Source organism: Marmota flaviventris, chromosome 1 (assembly GCF_047511675.1).
Source record: "Marmota flaviventris isolate mMarFla1 chromosome 1, mMarFla1.hap1, whole genome shotgun sequence".
Classification (NCBI taxonomy): domain Eukaryota; kingdom Metazoa; phylum Chordata; class Mammalia; order Rodentia; family Sciuridae; genus Marmota; species Marmota flaviventris.
The window spans coordinates 114,231,258-114,251,660 of record NC_092498.1 but is presented as its reverse complement, the minus strand read 5'-3'; the positions used below and the strand labels follow the sequence as shown (position 1 = coordinate 114,251,660).

Genomic DNA, 20,403 nt, shown 5'->3' with positions numbered 1-20,403 from the left:
AATTCCCAGGTCCCAGGACACTAGGCAAGTACTTCTCAAACTCCCTTAAATGATCTTAACAGGCATTCTTGAGAATAGAGGAAAGGCACCCGGGAAGGAAGAGAGGGTGTAAGGATGGCCTTAGGCCTTAGCCTAAACAACTCCACCTTAAAATAAACTGCAGTCTCACCCAGCAAGCCACAGAGCCCTCCGATATGTCAATCAGGCACAGCCCGATAAAAGCAAGTCACTTTCCATAACCCTAACAAGAGTCAGGGTGAAATCACATGTCATTTGTCATAATCCTGATAAGAGATAGAGGGGTCTCAGGGCGGAAACCACCAGACCACATGTCCTCTTTAAGACATAAGATGTCACTAAGAAACCTGGTAACAGCTGATAGGGACCCATAGAGCGAGCAGAAGCTCCCAAAATTTAGTAAAAATAATGGAACAAATGAACGGACACTTAGCTAGCCAATACTGAGGCACACATGCTGGACAGCTTGATGAGGACCTGGACTGACATCCCAACTCTCATCATCATCTGCCTGATCCTCTGTGTTGTCCTCACTGCTCTCAAACTCTACAGCAGTCTCCTGACCCTGGTGAGAAATGAGACTTCTCCTTATAACCGTCTCCTCAGCCAGCCATCAACTCCATACCAGGAGAAGCCTCCATCAGTTCTTGAGGATCCCTGCATTCTGAGTGAGTGCATCTGCTGGACTTAAGGCCTAAGATTTAAGACTTTAGCACTTAAGCTTAGCATGCAGAGGGAATGTCTGTAATAGGTCTGCCATAATTAAGAGTGTTTGAGGTGCTTAGAAATAACTTAGAATTTGTTTGCTTCAAATTAGTTGTGTTTATTGCTTTTATCAAGCCTGAATTATTTTGTTTGTAGTGCCCAGCAGTAAGGACTGTCATTTTCTTGATTAAGAACCTATAAAGTAAAATTGTATTAAGTGATTTGAGTGAATAAAACATTAAAAAGGGAATTAGCACATGGACATTCTTTATTTCTCCCCTCGACTGCATATGTTGCACTTGTGCCTATCGCGACAGGGAAATGGAAAATACTGGGGAGTGATATTAGCCAAATTATATTGTTATATTGTGTGCATGTACAAATATGTAACAACAAATCCCACCATTATACACAAGCCTAATGTACCAATTTTTAAAAAATAGGAAAAACATAGATTTTAAAAAATAGGCATACTGGGCTGGGGTTGTGGCTCAGTGGTAGAGCGTTCACCTAGCACGTGCGAGGCCCTAGATTTGATCCTCAGCACCACATAAAAATAAATAAATAAAATAAAGGTATTGTGTTAACTTCAACTAAAAAATATTTTTTAAAAAAAGGCATCCTTGGGGCTGGTGTTGTTGCTCAATGGTAGAGCGCTTGCCTTGTTGTGTGAGGCACTGAGTTCGATTCTCAGAACCACGTAAAAAATAAATAAGTAAAATAAAGATATTGTGTTCATCTACAACTAAAAAAATATTTTTAAAAAATACGCATCCTTGAAAAGCTACTCCATGGTCAACTTGGAAGGAATTAATGTAAATAATTTGAAATTCCTCACCCACACCTTTAAAAGTTTCATTTCTTAAGATACGAAAGCCTTAGCTGATTCCTGATCAATTCTTGCCAATACTTTATAATAATTTGGAGGAAGATAGATTTGGTTACTGCATGACTTCATTAGAGCCTTTAATATGCTTATATATAGTGTGAGCCTCCAAAAATCAGATAGCATATACAGTGTTTCCCATTAAGAATAATTATTGTGGGGGCTGGGGATGTGGCTCAAGCAGTAGCGCACTCACCTGGTATGCGCAGGGCACTGGGTTGGATCCTCAGCACCACATAAAAATAAAGATGTTGTGTCCACCAAAAACTGAAAAATAAATATTAAAATAAATTCTCTCTCTCTCTCTCTCTCTTAAAAAAAAAGAATAATTATTGTGGGGCTGGGGTTGCAGCTCAGTAGTAGAGTGCTTGCCTAGCATGTGTGAGGCACTGGATTCTCAGCACTGCATATAAATAAATAAAGTCCATTGACAACTGAAAAAAAATTTTTTTAAAAGAATGATTATTGTTATAATCAATGAACAATTAGTATGTGCCTGTCACTATTCTAAGTGCTTTATAGATGTTCACTTGTTTACTATTCAAAATCTCTATGAAGCTGTACTACTGCAAAGGAAGACAAAGGTTAAATAACAAAAAGGGAGGAAGTGAACGTATCAAGGGAATTAACTGTAGGGCTATAATTCAAATCCAGTTTGTCTGGCTCTGAAGTCCCTACTCTTAACCATTTTATACCTCCTCTCAGAATTATTTGAAAACACAATATTTTATGCACTTCTTGGATGCCTATTAAGATCTGATAAAACATTGTCCCTGTAGTTTGGGAAATGATGAAAGACTACTCAGGCCTATCTTTCTTATAGCCTGAACAAGCCATGCTAAAACTATGTCTAAAACTACTTTTGCTCATTTAAAAATGTTCCAGTTCCAGCCAGGTGTGGTGGCACAGGCCTACAATCCCAGAGACTTGCAAAGGTTTGGCAGGATGATCGGAAGTCTGAGGCCAGCCTCAGCAAATGAGCCAGGCTCTAAGCAACTTAGTAAGACCCTGTCTGGAATTTTTTTTTTAAGTAAATAAAAAGGGCTAAGGATGTAGCACTACAGTAAAGCGCCTCCTGGTTCAACCCCCAGTACAAAAAAAAAAAAAATTCACTTCCCAGTTTATAGTTTTTATAACACTAAAATTGCATTTATTTGTTAATTCCCACAGTCTCAATCTGTCAATAACAGAACCTACACCACAAATATATACTCACAATCTAAACTAATTTGGAGATTTATCACAACAAAATTCTGATATTCATAACCTCTGCATCTTTACACTATTGATTTTACTTGAGATAGTTATAAATAAATCATTACTATTTTATTTGGTAAATAGCCAGCTTCCTTCTTTTAAGTCTAATGGAGAAAACAGTTTGCTTCATTTACATGTAATAACATATCCAAATATAGAGGGTCAAAATTAATTATTAAAAGTTTAAATTCAATCATTACAAATAAATGCAATTTAAACATGTAACATAGATATGAATACTTTATATCACATGCCATTCGATTTTTAAAAGCATTATCTTCAGCAATTGTGAAAAATAAAAATCCATGAGGGTATTACTGATTTCTGAACTTGGTACTTTCATCCCCTCCTTTGCTGATAGGCTTTGAGAGGGGAACCAGTGAATAAAATCTACTAAAGAACCCTGTTCCTATTTTCATAATGATAAGATCATAACTCTCACACAAATATCAAATGATCCCACCTCAAAGACTTTAACTCATCAAAAACTTTCACTCCTTAATGAGTGACCCAGTAAAATACAACAGCCAGTTCAGAGGAGAACTCAAAGGACAACACATGTACAGACAATCAGGAATGCTGAAATTAATTTTTGGATATATGCAAAACTGGCCTTTTTAGGAGAGGAAGAAAATCAATTGCCCCTCCGTATGGAAAGAATCATTTGCATGTCCAGGGACAAGAATCACTTGTATTACTAACCGTTATCTAGGAGCTTCCCTCAATAGTAACTTCTGGGAAATGAGGCTATCACAAATTCCCTTTTCGGGGCAAGTTTAACCCCAGGAAGAAATATGAAAATAATCCTTCCATAAATACCCTTTTATTTCACGGTCCTGGATGAGATGGAGAGATCACTGGTACCTGTATAAACAAGAGATTTCCACAAACTTTCTTATTTCCCTTCAATTCTAAAAACTCATTTGTTTTGTCTAAAGAAACCTATTTCTTCTCACAGAAACTGTATCTCCCTATTCTTTTTTGCCTACTAGTTAGGGATATAAGGCTTTAACTTTATGCATTTAATAAACCAGCTACTTCTTCAGTCAGCTCCCATATGCATACTATAAACCTTTTTTCTCTGTTAATGTCTCATCAGCTTAATTTGCAGACCCCCTTCACTTAATTAAGAGGGTAGAAGTTTTTCCTCTCCTACATCCCCTAAAACACCATATTAATTATTCTGCTTGAGATACTGTTCACTGCTTTCACATCTTTTGTTTGCCTCTATAGCTTCTGTGGTTTAGAACTGTTGTGTGCTAAACTTCTATCCTTGTAAAGTTACCTATTTACAGTAAAAAGAAGATTGATCTACTGATAGATGGATAGATTGATAGACAGACATAGAGATATACACATACACACCAGTCTTTCTCCCTTCCTTCACTGTCCAGTGTTTTCTCAGGATATCCTTTAGGGATTTTTTTTTTTTTTTTTTTTTTGAGACAGGTCTCACTATGTTTACGCAGGTTGGTTTCTAACTCCTAGGCTCAAGTGATCCTCCAACCTCAGTCTCCTGAATAGCTGGGATTATAGGCATTCTTAGTATATCCTTAAAAAAAAAAAGAAGAAGTTATCACAAATTTGTCACTTTAGCCATCTGCAGTGACAGCAAATCCTTAGGTAAGAAGTGGGAAATGTTTCCTAAGCTATTTAAATACCCCAAGTTCCCTCAAATGTTCATCCCTTGTTCTAGCCATGTTTTAAGATGCTCTGTAGTTAACTAATACATTCCTCTAAAAATATGATTTCCAAAAGTAGACTCAAACTCAGAACCAAGAAGCAACAGCTATCAGCTTTCTATATTTTAATACTCTATATTCTTTAATGAATACTACGGCTGTATTCATCAGTGATTGAATATCGTTAGTTCTTGTTACAGTTACAACCTCTTTTCCCACAAATTACTGATAAGTAAACTTGTTCACAAATATTAGAACCCAAATGCAGAACCTCATTTATGATTGATGAATTTTGCCTTAATTTGTCAATATATTTTTTAAGAGAGAGAGAGAATTTTAATATTTATTTTTTAGTTTTTCGGCGGACACAACATCTTTGTTTGTATGTGGTGCTGAGGATCGAACCCAGGCCTCACGCATGCCAGGCGAGCACGCTACTGCTTGAGCCACATACCCAGCCCATTGATTTGTCAATATATTCAACTACAGAGCACATACTTCTGTACCAGGCATTTAATAGAGACTGGATGTAAGTGGGTGTGGTGGTACATACCTGTAATCCCAGCATCTCAGGAGGCTGAGACAAGAGGATCACAAGTTCAAAGCCAGCCTCAGCAATTTAGCGAGGCCCTAAGCAACTAGCAAGATTCTGTCACAAAACAAAAATTAAAAAGGGTTGGAGATATAGCTCAGTGGTAAAACACCCTAGATTCAATCCTGGTACCAAGGGAAAAAAAAAAGACTGGACATAAAAAAAGAAAATAGACATGGTTCCTGTCTTCCAGATCATAGAATATTTTGGTGGTTTCATCATATCATTCTAGTATGTCAGTACTACTTTGAATCCTAATTCTTTCGGTGTAATATCTATCTCATATTTGTGAAAACTATAAATTCAACAAACATGCCTTCATCCAGGAAACAGTATACTATTACATAAGATTCGATTTTTTAAAAATAGAGTCCTGCATCTTGGTGCAGACTTCCTACAAGTTTCTATCACATATCATAATTTATTATGTAATTCAGCTTTACTATCATTAAATCCAAAAGATTCATATTTTCCATAAGATTATCATGAGATAATGTATCAAATTACTTAGAAAAAATAAACTATCATCTTAGAATTACTCCTTCAAAAAAAAAAAAAAAAAGGAATCACAAGTGTTTAAGTGAACCCCCATGGACTCCTACTTATTACCACCTCTATCAGCCAGAATGCAGTCAGAGGACAGAAACCACACCAGTTATTTGAACAAAGAGAATTTAATACAAGATTTTGTTAACTGAATTTCAAGTTTTTCAGTACACGGCTAAAGGGGAAAAAAAAAAAAAAAAAGAACTCTTAGCAATCATAGTCTTGACAACTGCAGGAAGCAACTACCACCCCTAGCGCAGGGCTAACAAATGCTTAGAGGAAGAACTCAGGAACTCAAACTCAGACTTCTGGGAAGGCACTGCTCAGCTGGTGCTGATGTCTCAGATTTCCAAGTAGGGGACCAATGTGCCTGTGACCCAGGCCTCTAAAGAGCGGTGCTGGTTGGCGCTAGTGGTCTCTGAAGAAAGCTTGATGAAACTGGTCCTTGGAAAAACTGCAAACTGGATCCAGCAACTGCTACAGGAAGGTACTGCTGCTGCAGGGATGAAGAAGTGTTGTTAGGGCAGCAGTCACAGGAATGGCAAGCAGAGCAGAAAAAGCAAGTCCCTCCCTCCTCTTCTAGGCAGTCAATGCCGTTGCAACAGGGAGCAGGTAGCCAAGCAGAAATGTGACTTGTGGAGTCTGGGCCTCAGGATCACAAGGCAGAATAAATAAATGGATCTGGAGCTAAAAGAACAATAATTTAACTAGCAAAACATTCTCTATTCTAAGGTCAGACAAACTGTTTAATAATCTAACACTCTGTGTAAAGGATCACAATCAATGACATCAATCCCTATCTAACATTTAATCACCTCCTCCTACTCTGAAGAGTAAAACAACCACCACATCTAACACTTGCTTAGTACTTACTTCATGCCTGGAACTGTTTAAAACAGTATACATGTATGAATTGATCCGTCCTCACAGCAACACTGTGAAGTAGGCCATAGCAATATTTCCACTTTATAGACAGCAATAAGGTGAAGAAAAATTAAATACCTTATCCAATATTGCAAAGTTGTGAAAGATTTTAGACTAAACCCAGGCAATCACACTCCAGTGCTCATGCTTAGGATCACGACGTGTTACAATGCCACAATAGGCAATGCTCTCTAAATCTAAAGAAGCCTTTGAAATGCAACTTCAGTTGAACAAAATTTTCTTACATGTTTTTAAAAGTTCATATCTGATGAGGTGCAGTGACACCTGCCTGTAATTCCAGCAATTTGGGAGACGGAGACAGGAAGATTGCAAGTTTGAATACAGCCTCAGCAAGTTGGCAAAAATCTAACTCAAAAATTTTTTTTTAATTTTAAGAAAATGATGGGGGTGTAGCTGAGTGGTAGAGAAACGCTGACTTCAATTTTCAGTATGAAAAAAAAAAAGTTACATCTGTATTTGTAGCCCTATGGAATATCATATTGTCACACACAGACATTTTTCAAGACTTTGCAAAGAATCTGCAATATACTTCTCATGCCCTAAACAATAAAGGAGAAAATGAACAGACGAAAGGCAATGAAATAATCTTCCACTTACAAAATGAAACTACTACCTTCACTACTATCTCACTCAGAAATCAGAAGTAAATCTATTCATGGTAGATGTATGCAGTTTATTTTGAAAAACCATTATTTCTATTGACTGAAGCTCAAAAACATGCTGGGTTGAGAATCTAAAACTAAAAATAGCTAGGCAAGAGGAAAAAAAAGAAGCAGCAGCTAGGTATGGTGGTGTATACCTATAGTCCCAACTGCTGGGGAGGCTGCACAGGGGGATCACTGAAGCCCAGAAGTTTGGGGCCAGTCTGACCAAAATAATGACACCCTGTGTCTTAAAAAAATAAACTGGGGCTGGGCTTGTGGCTCAGCAGTAGAGTGCTCACCTAGCACATGCAAGGTGCTGGGTTTGATCCTCAGCACCATATAAAAATAAATAAAATAAAGGTATTGTGTCCAACTACAACTAAAACAATATTTTTAAAAATAAATAAATAAATAAACTGGGCATGGTGGCACACACCTATAATGCCAGCAACCCAGGAGGCTGAGGCAGGAGGATCACAAGTTCAAGGCTAGCCTCAGCAATTTAGCAAGACCCTAGGCAATTTATCAAGTCAACAACTCAGCTGGAGATGTAGTCCAGTTGTAAGCACCCCTGGGTTCAATCCCAGTTCCCAAAAAGATTTTTAAAATTTTTAAAAATAATTTTAAATAAATAAATATATTAACCAGATGTGGTGGCACAAGCCTATAATCCCAGCTACTCAGGAGGCTGAGGCAGAAGGACTGCAAGCCCCAAGCCAGCCTTGGCAATTTAATAAGACCCTGCCTCAACTATAAAAATAAGTGTCTGGAGGCCTGGATTCAATACAAAGAACTACAAAAAAAGGGGGGCTGAGGATATAGTAGTAGAGCACTTGCAAGAAGTCCTGGGTTCAATACCCAGTACTGAAAAAAAAAATTTATTTAATAGTCCATGAGGACTGTGGATATGGCTCAATGGTAGAATGCTTGCTTAGTATGTATAAGGCTCTGAGTTTGATCCCCATCACTGCAAAAACAACAATAATAAGAAACAGTATCAATACCCATTCTTTTTAAAATTTTATCTTTTAATTTGTTTAAAATACTCTTTTTATAATATTTTTTTAACTTTAGTTGGACACAATACCTTTATTTTTTATTTTTTATTTTTTTTTTATGTGGTGCTGAGGATCAAACCCAGGGTCTCGTGCGAGCTGGGCGAGCGCTCTACCGCTGAGCCCTTGTTTCAAATACTCTTGAATCATCCTAGATTCAAATTCTAGAATACCATACCAACATAATCTTAAAACTCACAAAAACTAGGTATTAACAAAATCCCCACGGGAACTGGCTGTGTCATTTTCCAGCAGTAGGCATTTATAATTGATCACTATTGTTAGTGATCATACAAATCAAAGACTATCTAGTACAATGGTTAAGAGCACAGACTCCAGAGTCAGACTGCCAAATCAAGATCTGGGGCAACTCATCTTCTTAGCTGAGTGATCTTGAGCAAGTTAACTTTTCTGTAGCTCAGTTTCCTTGTGTGTAAAAAGGGGATAATAATAGTATTTACTTCATAAGGTTGTTGTGAGTATTAAATTAGTTGATAATATGAAGTACCAACAGAACCTGACAGAGTATGTTAGCAATAAAAATCTGAAACACACTTATGAAAGTAAGCTGTTCTACACAATACTTTGTAATTTACATGTTCTTCCAAATATGTCTAATAAAAATTTTCATTTTTCATAAAATATATTTAGATTTTGTAGTTAATATATGGAAAAGTTTGTTGTTGTTGTTGTTGTTTGGTACTGGGAATTTAACCAAGGGGCAATTTACCATGGATGGAGCCACATCCCTAGTCCTTTTTATTTCTTATTTTGAGACAGGGTCTCACTAAGTTGCTTAGGGCCTCACTACTAAGTTACTGAGGCTAGTCTTGAACTTGCAATCCTCCTGTTTCAGCCTCCTAAGCTGCTGAGATCACAGATTTGCACCACCATGCTCATTCTGGAACAATGTTTAAATAATTTTCATAAATCTCTATGGAAATTGGAAACAATGAATTTAACAAAACATTATTTGGCAGTGGAGCAACAATCAAAAATTCAGTTTCTACATAAGCTAAAACCACATGGATCTAAGACAAAAGCCAATGCAAAAACATACATACTGAATGGAAGTAACTATGGCTGTGTTTTTAGTGCCTTCTCAGCAAACTGTTCAACCTTCTGCAACATAATTTTCCTCATGATAAGAAACTACACACAAGATCAAATGTCTAACACAAGTGCCTGAATTCACACTGGTAACATGCAAATTCCTGAAGTAAAAGAAAAGTATTCCTAGATGTTTGACCGGTTAATTCCAAAATATAAGTTACAATCCCACCTAAGTGCTTGGCCTTATTAAATACATACTCTCTAATATCACACTACATTAATAAAAAAATCAGAAAACTCAGCTCCTACAGAGGGCAAGTCACAGGGAAAGCCTTGTGAAATTGACAGTTTCCTCTGTTCTACGAGAATGTACAATAATCTCATAAGCACAAGAGTTAACATGCTTGTACAAAAAAATGTTCATTTATAGGCCTGTTGCAAGGAAAGCTCAGATATCCTAATGTGTTCACATGACATTTTTTTCAAATTCACAGAAACTTATCCATTTTAATATCAGGTATTTTCTAAATAAATGGTGGATATTTGTTTTCTAGAGACAAATCTTTATTCCACTATTTCTTAAATACACTGTGCCCATTTATTGGCAAAATGTTAATAATTTTATCAAACTGAAGTGATGAGAAAATATAAAGGTTTATTGTTGGATTTACTCTTATTTTTCCATGTGCTTGAAATTTTTTATATGTATATACTCTAAATAAACTACCACAGTTGAATTTAGATTTTAACTTCATAATACAGCCATAGATAACAGGATCAAGAAATTGTTCATTTTATCACTTATTAGTGAAAACAAAACTGAAGAGGGTAAGGCAAACAAAGATTTTATGAGAATACCTTTCATGATGTTTTAAGAATAAGACGTATTCCTTTCATTTTCTAATTCTTTGTATACCACTACTGACATATATATCACACATCATAAAATTCACCCATTTAACCTGGTCAGTTCAGTGGTTTTCGTTGTTTTGCAACCAGTGTCACAATCTAGTTTTAGAATACATTTATCATCCCATGCAAGTTAGCTGTACTCCCAGCCAGCTTAAGGCAAACACTGATCCACTCTCTGTATAGAGCATAGAGGCATATGTATAGGCATATGTTGAATTATCTCACACAAACACAATATGTGATCTTTTGTGATTTTTTTTTTTTGACTCAGAATGGTTACAAAGTTCACCTTTGATGTGTCATGTCTCAATCAGTACTTCTTCCTTTTATGGCAAAAATAATATTCCACTATTTAGGTATGCTACATTTTGTTTATTCACTAACAGCTGTGGGCTGCTTCCATATGGGGGTTATTATGAATAACAAAGCAATGAACATTCAGGTACAAGTGTTTGTGTGAACAAATATCTTCATTATCCTCAGATACATACCTAAGATTAAGAATTAATTAATTGGGCTGGGGCTGAGGCTCAGTGGCAGAGCGCATGTCTAACATGCATGAGGCACTGGGTTCGATCCTCAGCACCACACACAAAAAAATAAAATAAAGGCATTCTGTCCATCTACAACTACAAAAAACTATTTAAAAAAATAATTAGTTAAGATTAGAATTACTGGGTCACATGGTAAGTTCATGCTTAACATTTTGAGCAACCGTCAAATTGTTTTCCAAAGTAGCTGCATCATTTCTCATTCCAGCAATGTATAAGGGGGTCCAATTTCTCCACATCCTCACCAACACTTGCTACTGTCTTTTTCATTTAAACCACCCTAATAGAAGTGAAGTGGTATCTCACTATTTCACATTTTAATTTCCCTATGACTAACGATGCTGCACACTGTTTTATTTGCTTTTTGGTCATTAATATATCTTCTCTGACAAATGTCTATTCAAATTCTTTGTCCATCTTAACTGAGTTGTTCATCTTCCTATCACTAAGTTGTATCCTTTATATATTCTTACAAATATCTTCCCCATTTTCTTAGTTTTCTTTTAATTTTCTTGATTGTACCCTTTTACATTTTTTTCTAAGAATTTAACCTTTATTTGTTTATTTTTATGTGGTGCTGAGGATCAAACCCAGTGCCTCACCTATGCAAGCAACTACTCCACCACTGAGCTACAATCTCAGCCCTCTCCTTTTAATTTTGATTAAATCCAAATTAACCACTTTTTTCTTTGTCTGTACTTTTGGTAAATCTAAAAAATCGATGCCTAACTCAAAATTTATTCCATAAAAATTATTACAGTGTTTCCTTCCAAGAGTTGTATTGATTTTGCTCTTTGTTATTTCTTTTAAGTTAATTTGCAGGGAGGGTTGGGATGGTGCTACAGAATGAACACAGGGCCCCAAGCATGCTAGGCAAGCCTTCTACCACCAAGTACATCCCCACCCTTTCCTAGATTTTATTTTGAGACAGGTCAGCCCAGGCTGACCTCAAAACTTGTGACCCTCCTGCCTCAGCCTCCTGAGTAGCTGATTACAAACATGCACCACTGTGACTGGCTTGAGTTAATATTTGTGCCTGTATGAAGGAAGGGTTCAAATTCATTCTTTTGCAGGTGGATATCAAACCGTACAGAATCATTTGTTCCCCAATTGAATGATTTCTGCACTACAGGATGAACACCCTTAATCTGACACTCCAAGATCTAAACCCTTCTGAGCACCATCATGACAACACACACAAGTGGTAAATTTGACACTTGACCTCGCAGCACAACACAGGCATACTAAAAATACTGTATAAAACCCTTCTGTCAACGTGTATAAGCTATATATGAAACCTGAATTACATGTTTAGACTTGTATCCTATCCCTAAGACATCTCATTATGTATATGCAAAAATTCCAAAATCCAGCCAGGTGTGTTGGCAAATACCTGTAATCTCAGCTACTCAGGAGGCTGAGGCAGGAGAATTGCAAGTTTGAGAACAACCTAGGCAACTTAGCAAAACTCAATCTCAAAATTTAAAAAATAAAATAAAAAGGATTGGGGATATACTCATGGTAGAATGCCCCTAGGTTCAATTCCCATTACTTGCGGGTAGGGGGTGTCAACTGACTCTCAGTTCTATTAATCTATGTATTATCCTTATGCCATTAGCACACCATCTTGATTAATGAAAATTTGCAGTAGATTTTGATATTGGAAAGTATGTGTCCTCTAACTATGTTCTTTTTCAGGACTAGTTTGGCTATTCTGGAGAGCATGAATTTTTATATGGATATTAGAATCAGCTTGTCAGTTTCTGCCAAAAAAAAAAAAAGGCAGATGTGAGTTTGATAGGGATTGTATTTAATCTATAAATCATTCCATCTTAATATTAATTCTTGCCCATGAACATGGGCAGTCGAGTAAAATGTATTTCTGTTTTAAAACTAAATTCGTGGGCTGGGATTGTGGCTCAGCAGTAGAGCACTTGCCTAGCACGGGAGGGACCCAGGTTAGATCCTCAGCACTACATAAAAATAAAGGCATTGTGTTGTGTCCACCCACACCTAAAAAATAAATAAAATTTAAAAAAAAACTAAATTCGTGAGCTGTGTACATATCTGTGATTAAAGCATTTGCCTGGCATGTTAAAAGCGCTGGGTTCAATACCCAGCACTACAAAAACAAAAATAAAGACAAAAGACAAAAACTACATTCTTTAAACAACTCAGTCAGCCCAATTGCTAAAAACAAAATAATCAAACACCCTGAAACCTAAGGAACTGAATGCATCCCAGCTTCATTTAATGCCACAGAGTTCAATCACAAAAGAGTAGCCCAATTAAAAAGAGATTCAAATATTTTGTTAGAATCTCTCCTTTAATATAACCAAGACTGGTGCAGTGGTACATGCATGCAGTCCCAGCTACTCAGGAGGCTCAGGCAGGAGGAGTGCTTGAGACTAGAAGTTGGGGTTCTCCTGGACAAAACAAAGAGATCCATTTCACAAAAAAAGTGGGCTGGGAATGTGGCTCAATTATAAAGTATTTGACTAGCATGTTCCACGATCTGGGTTCAATCCTCAGCACCACAAAAATAATAATTTTAAAAAAACTAATAAAACTAAATATGTAAATCTAATTATCATCCTCTTTTCTTCTCCCATCTCCATTTGCTTCTGCTTTCTACTTATTTGATTATTTTCCAACATCTTTTTCTTTTCACTTACTATATCATTTTTCCCCTTCTCATCTACAAAACTATTTTCTTCTAGTCTATAATCTTCTAAAAATAAGAACTAATCTGTTTTCCATATGTACAATTTGGCAAAATATAAGTAGTGCTAATTCTATTTTCCTTTTATGTAGATTGACAACATTAATCTTAGTAATTTCATCTTTTTTAATATCTTTATTTTATTTATTTGTTTTTATGTGGTGCTGAGGATTGAACTCAGGGCCTCGCACATGCCAGGCACCAGGCAAGTACTCTACCACTGAGCCACAACCCTAGCCCCAGTAATTTCATCTTTATTAAAGTAATATTATTCATGCTATTCTGTAATTGCAAAAATTATTGGTACCAAATTTGGAAGAATATTGATATTGAATGGAAGAAAATATTTGCAAGAATATATTTAAAAAACTCTTACAACTCAATGATGAAAAGGTGAACAACTCAGTTAAAATGGACATGAATTTGAATAATTTATCAAAGATATACAAGTGACCAACAAATTTCTGAACTAGGTCCATAGTTAGCTGAAATAATACCACAGCAATTTTTTAACTACCCCTAGGTCAAACTTAGCTGGCGATAGTATGGAAATTACAAGTACACAATGTGTACATAATGGTGCCTTCCCTTAGTAACATTCAGAGCTCACTTTTTTTTTTCTTTTTACTCCTAAGAAATTAAGGTCAAGTTTGTTGTATTATTTAGACCAGTTTTCAACTGCAATTTCTAAGTAATCCTAAATATTTACCCACAAAATAAATCATATCTAATAATAAATTATCGACTATTTGTCAAATGGAATCTCAAAAAGTCACAATGTAGATTATTATACATTAACTTCATACTATTAATCATTTAAAATACCATAAGGCATGTTTTTCAGACCAAGATGCTCGCTCCTAAAAGCAGTGTAACTATGAGACAAAAAAGAGGGTTTTAGTAGAAGTCACAGTGAATATGACATTCTATGACAACTACTCCCCTATTTCTTCTGTCCTACCAACTAGATACTATTACTACCTATTCAATCCTCCCATTACTACTTTTGCTCTAGTAAAAGGGACTTGTCTTTGGTCAGTAGTCAAAGAATTAAAGAATACTTTCTCAAAAATAAGAAATTGCTAATGATTTTCAATGATTAAAACGTTCTTAGTGATAAAAGCCTTATTTCTATTTTTATCTTTGTGATAAAAAAAAACTTTATGTTGTATTGATAAGGCTTTAAGTAATAAAGTAACAAAGCCTTATATTGAACCATTTAGTAGATATCACCAATACTGGAATCTAACCAAAGAATATTTATCTTGAATTCATCAAGTCTTTTTTCCTTTTTTCATACTGGGGTTTAAACCCTGGGGTGATCTACTACCAACCTACAACCCCAACCCTTTTTTATTTTTACTTTGAGACAGGGTCTGAATAAGTGCCCAGGATGACCTCAAATTTGTGATCCTTCTGCCTCAGTCTCCAAGTAGCTGGGTTTATAGGCATCACCACCACAGGCCCCATCAACCCTTATACAGCTTTCAGTTCATAGGCAACAGAAGAACATGATAAATGACACCACAGGGCAGTTACTAGAGAAGCCCAGAAGGAAAGATACTCTGCAGGACAACTGTTTTGGTCTTTCCATTGAGTCTCATGCAATGTGTTGTGAAAAAGGGGACCATGCCAGATTAAGAGACTTGTACATTAATTAAGGCATGGTCTATGATTTAGACAGACCCAACAGCTTTAAAGAACATTTTGGGGTTGACCAGAAATTCTGAATATTGTCTGCACATTTAATAACAGGGAAGTAGGACAAATCACTGACTGAAAAAAAAAAAAAGACTCAAGTTTCTTTCTATATTTGCATTGGTATATTATAATTATATATAATGTTGGGATTAGTTGTTACATATTCATAAGATTAGGCAAAGGGGAATGAAGGGAACAAAGGGGGATGGGAACAGGAAACAGTAGAATGAACTGGACATAACTTTCCTATGCTCATGTATGGATACACGACCAGTGTAACTCCGTATCACGTTAAACCTCGAGAATGGGATAAAAATTATAATGGGTTACACCCCGTGTATGTATGTCAAAATACACCCTACTGTCATGTATATCTAAAAACAATTTAAAAAATTAAAATAAACATTTTTTAAATAAAAATCTCAGTTTCAAAAGAGTATCCATATGTGATGCAAACCAGCAATGCCACTTTTAAGTATTCACCCCCTCCCCCAAAAAAGAAACACAAAACAAAGACTGGTAAGTAAATGTTCATAGCACCTCTAGTCACAGCTCCAAAAAATGGAAAACAACCCAAATGTCCATCAATTCATGGGTAGATGGCTCATGAACTGTAGTATACACATATAATAGAGTAATACTGAGTAATGAAATGGAATGATCTATCATTTCTATTGACTGTGGTAGTAACTATACAACTGTATATATGTCTGAATTTGTAGAACCACATACTTTAAATTGGTAACCTCTGTGGCACATAAACTCTACCTAAATACAGCTGATTCTTAAAAAAATTGAACATACTTTGTAGTTTTCTTATTTTATTTAAAATGCCAATGTACTCTTCTGTATGTGTGTTGCTGGGGACTGAACCCAGGGCCTTATGCATATGAGGCAAGCCCTCTACCAACTGAGCTATATCCCAGCCCCTAAAATGCCAGATTTGATGGTTACAATTGTATGTACTCTCGTATGTATAAAAATATTGATAGAGGGCTGGGGTTATGGCTCAGCAGTAGAGTGCTTGCCTCGCATGTACAAGGCCCTGGGTTCAATCCTCAGCACTACATAAAAATAAATATACAAATAAAATAAAGTTAAAAAATATTGATAGAAAGATGCACAGAGAGGAGCTGAGGCTATAGCTCAGTGGTAGAGCGCTTGCCTCGCATGTGTGAGGCACTGGGTTCAATCCTCAGCACACATGAAAATAAATAAAGATACTGTGTGTTCATCCACAACTAAATAAATATTTTTTAAAAAAAGAAAAAAGAAAAGAAAGATGCACGGAGAGAGTTCCAGCGCGGTATGTATTAAGGTACTGATGGCAGTAATCACTGGGTATTGGCAAGTTATGAGTTCTAATGGGAGCATTTTGCTTCTTCCACTTTAGAGTCTTATACAATGTAGTTTTTATAATAGTAACAGACTTTTTAAAAAAATAACTATCAGCTTTGATTTTTAAACTTAAAGTTTTCTTATATTAACATCCATGGACTATCAATTTGTGGATTTGTAGGTTATCAATATACTTACAATGGTAGTTTTGGAGGTAAATTTTTATTGCTAAAGTAATATTTACAAAATAGATATTTTAGCAAAAGTAAATATTATTTTAGCAATAAAAATTTACCTCCAAAATCACCATATTTACAGAGTAAATATTATTCTCTTTGGTCATAGTGAATACACATTCAATGAACACAATTTGTTCCAAGCATCATATTTGAATCATATTATATCTCTGGTTTCTTCCCTTAAAAATTAACATTCTACCTCAGCTACTATACTGATACCAATTAAAAATACTTGCTCCCTCTCCCCATGCTCTACCAATGAGTTACACCCCCAGCCATTTTTATTTTGAGTCAGAATCTCATTAAGTTGACCAAGCTGGCCTGAACTTGTGATCGTCCTGCCTCAGCCTCCCCAGTAGCTGAAATTACAGGTTTGAACCACTACACCCAACCCAAAATAAAATTACTTCTAAATTTAACTTCACAATAACATCAGCATTTTTTTAAGAATTTTTTTCACAATACCTTTATTCTATTTATTTGTTTTTATGTGGTGCTGAGAATTGAACCCAGGGCTTCACTTGTGCTAGGTAAGTGCTCTACCACTGAGCTACAGCCCCAGGCCAAACATCAGCATTTTTAAGCATTAGCAATAAGTATGGTGGCTCAAGCCTGTCATCTCAGCTACTCCAGAGGCTGAGGGAAGAGAATCACTTGAGTCCATGAGTTCAAAATCAGCTTGAGCTGTTAACATAGCTAGACTTAATTTTTAAATTAAATAAATAAAATAAAATAAAATTTAGCAAAAAGTCAAATGAAACAAGAATTGTAACCATCAAATCTAATTTTAAAAATGCTACTTCAGCTTTTAAGAGAAAAGTGATGAAAAAAAGCACACTAAATAAGAACTGTGGAGTAAAAATGAATAGCTTTGAATCACACTTTTATTATTGTTAATAATATTTGAAAATACAGTATCAAATATCCTATATAGCAGCCTGGATTTATCATGCTTTTATAACACAACTATGTGGTGTGTGTGAGACTTTGTCTTCTATCTATCTCCATCCCTCAAGCACTCACCAGGATTTCTTGGGTTACAGGAAAGTGATGGGGATAGGAAGAGGTTTGTGGGTTGTTTTTTTTTAATATTTATTTTTATTTTTCAGTTTTTGGCGGACACAACATCTTTGTTTGTATGTGGTGCTGAGGATCCAACCCGGGCCGCACGCATGCTACCCCTTGAGCCACATCCCCAGCCCGGTTTGTGGGTTTTGTTTGTGGTTTTATTTTTTTCTGGGTTTTGTGTGGTGGAAGGGGGCCTGTGGTTTGGGAGGTTTTCTGTTTGTTTGTTTGTTTGTTTGTTTGTTTGGGTTATTTTCAGCTTTGTTTTTACCTTTGTGTGTGTGTGGGGGGGGGGGGGGTATCCTTAACTGGAGTTAATTACCAGAAGGGAAACAACAAACATCAGATCCCTGCCACATGCCAGGCAAGGTTCTAAACAACTACCTACATTCTTTTATTTAACAAGTCTTTGAGATGGATATCACTGTCTCATTGTATGTACGGAGAACACTGAAATGCACAACAGTTCAGCCTTGTGAATACTCATACAACTAGTTAGGAACACAGCCAAACAAAGACATATGAATCTAGATCTGTATTCAGACCATTCTTCTTGTTAATTTTAGGGGAAAGATTTTAAAAAGAAAACTAGAATAAACAACAACTAAATGATGAAGTTAAAAGGTATATCCAGGGCTGGGGCTGGGGTTCAGTGGTAGAGCACTTGCCTATGTATGAGGCACTGGGTTCGAACCTCAGCACCACACAAAAATGAATAAATAAAAGAGATGTTGTGTCCATCTACAAAAAAAAAAACACAGTGAATCCAAAGTCAACTGTATTTTTAGCAATGTGCAATATAAAATTTTAAAAATAGTTTCATGGCGGGTTGCAGATTTAATTTGGTTGTAGAGTGCTTGCCTAGTATGTATAAGGTCCTAGATTCCACTCCCAGCATCTCTCTACTCCCCCAAAAAGTTCATGTACAATCCACATCAAACAGAACAAAATATTTTTGAAAATATTGTTAAGTGCAATACTTGCACACTGAAATAACACATCACTATAAAAAATCCAAACTGTCTTTTTTGCAGAAATTGATAAAATGAACCTAAAACTCATATAAAAACATAAAGGACATAGAATGGCTTAACAGTCTTGGAAAAAAAATGTTGGAGGAGTTACAATTAATTTCAAAATCCATCACAAAGCTACAGTAATGAAATCGTGAGGTGCTGGCATAAGGACAGATATATAGATCAACAGAATAGAATTCCGAATTCAGGAAAAAAAAAACTCACATATGGTCAACTGATTTTCAATAAGGGGTATAAAGACCATTAAATGAGGAAGAGAACAGTCTTTTCAATATATGGTGCTGGGAAAACTGAATATCCATAGGTGAAAAAAATGAATTTTGACCACTAACTCATACCATACACAAAAATTAACTCAAAATGGATCAACAACCTAAATATTGGTTAAAGGCATAAACTCTTAGAAGAAAACATAGGAATATATATTTCATGACCTTGTATTTGACAATGGATTCAGATATGACAGCAAAAGCATGAGCAATAAAAGAAAAAACTGGACTTGGTTGAAATTAAATACATTTTTACATCAAAGAACATTATTTAAAAAATTGAGTCAGGGCCAGGGCTGTGGCTCAGTGGTGAAGCATTCGCCTAGCATGTGTGAAGCACTGGGTTCAATCCTTGGCACCACATAAAAATAAAATAAAGATATTGTGTTCACCTAAAACTAAAAAATAAATATTAAAAAAAAATTGAGTCATGTGTGGTGGTGCACACCTGTAATTCCACTGACTGAGGAGGCTGAGGAAGGAGGCTGAGGCAAGTTCAAAGCCAGCTTCAGCAACTAATTGAGACCCTGTCTCAAAATAAAGAATTAAAAAGGTTTGGAGATGTGGCTCAGTGGTAAAGAACCCTTAGGTTCAATCCACAGTATAAAAAAACAATTACTACCACAATAAAATACCATTTCATACCTATAAGGATGGCTAAAGTTAAAAATACAGACAGTAACAGGTATTGGTCAGCGGTAGAGAAACAGCAACCCTGGTGCATTACTAGCGATGGGATGTAATATGCAGTAGAGCCTCAGAAAACAGTTTGACAGTTGCTCAAAATGCTTAACAGAGTTATGTGACCTAGTAATTCTACTCCTAGAGATACACCAAGAGAAATTACAAAATATGTCCACACTAAGACTTGTACACGTTTATTGCTGCATTATTTAAAGAGCCCAAAATAGGGGGAAAATATATATCCACAGACGAATGTACAAACGATATCTGGTATATCCATTCGAAAGAATATTATTCAGTAATAAAAAGGAATAAAGTTCTATACATGCTACATCATGGTTGAACCTCAAACACTCTGTGCTACATGAAAAAAGAGTCAATCACAGAAGACTATAATAACCCATTATATAAAATTTCCAGAATAGCTAATTTCAGAGACAGTAACATTAGTAAATGGCATAGTCTGGTGGAACGGGCAATAAGGAAAGGACTGCTAATGGGT

The 20,403-nt window shown here is 35.9% G+C and overlaps 1 protein-coding gene and 1 long non-coding RNA gene across 4 annotated transcripts in view; one reads left to right on the top strand and one right to left on the bottom strand.

Moving 5' to 3' along the window:
- Positions 1 to 20,403, bottom strand: part of LOC114108264 (tetratricopeptide repeat protein 28) — a 594,959-nt gene that overhangs the window by 572,677 nt on the left and 1,879 nt on the right. The gene's annotated exons all lie outside the window — the stretch shown is intronic.
- Positions 163 to 20,403, top strand: part of LOC114082416 (uncharacterized) — a 92,600-nt gene continuing 72,359 nt past the window's right edge. Inside the window, exons 1-2 of one of the 2 annotated variants that reach the window (XR_011708273.1) lie at positions 163 to 686; positions 17,956 to 18,049. This is a non-coding gene — a long non-coding RNA (uncharacterized lncRNA). The remainder of the gene's footprint in view (positions 687 to 17,955; positions 18,050 to 20,403) is intronic. The other variant, XR_011708269.1, reaches the window with a different exon arrangement.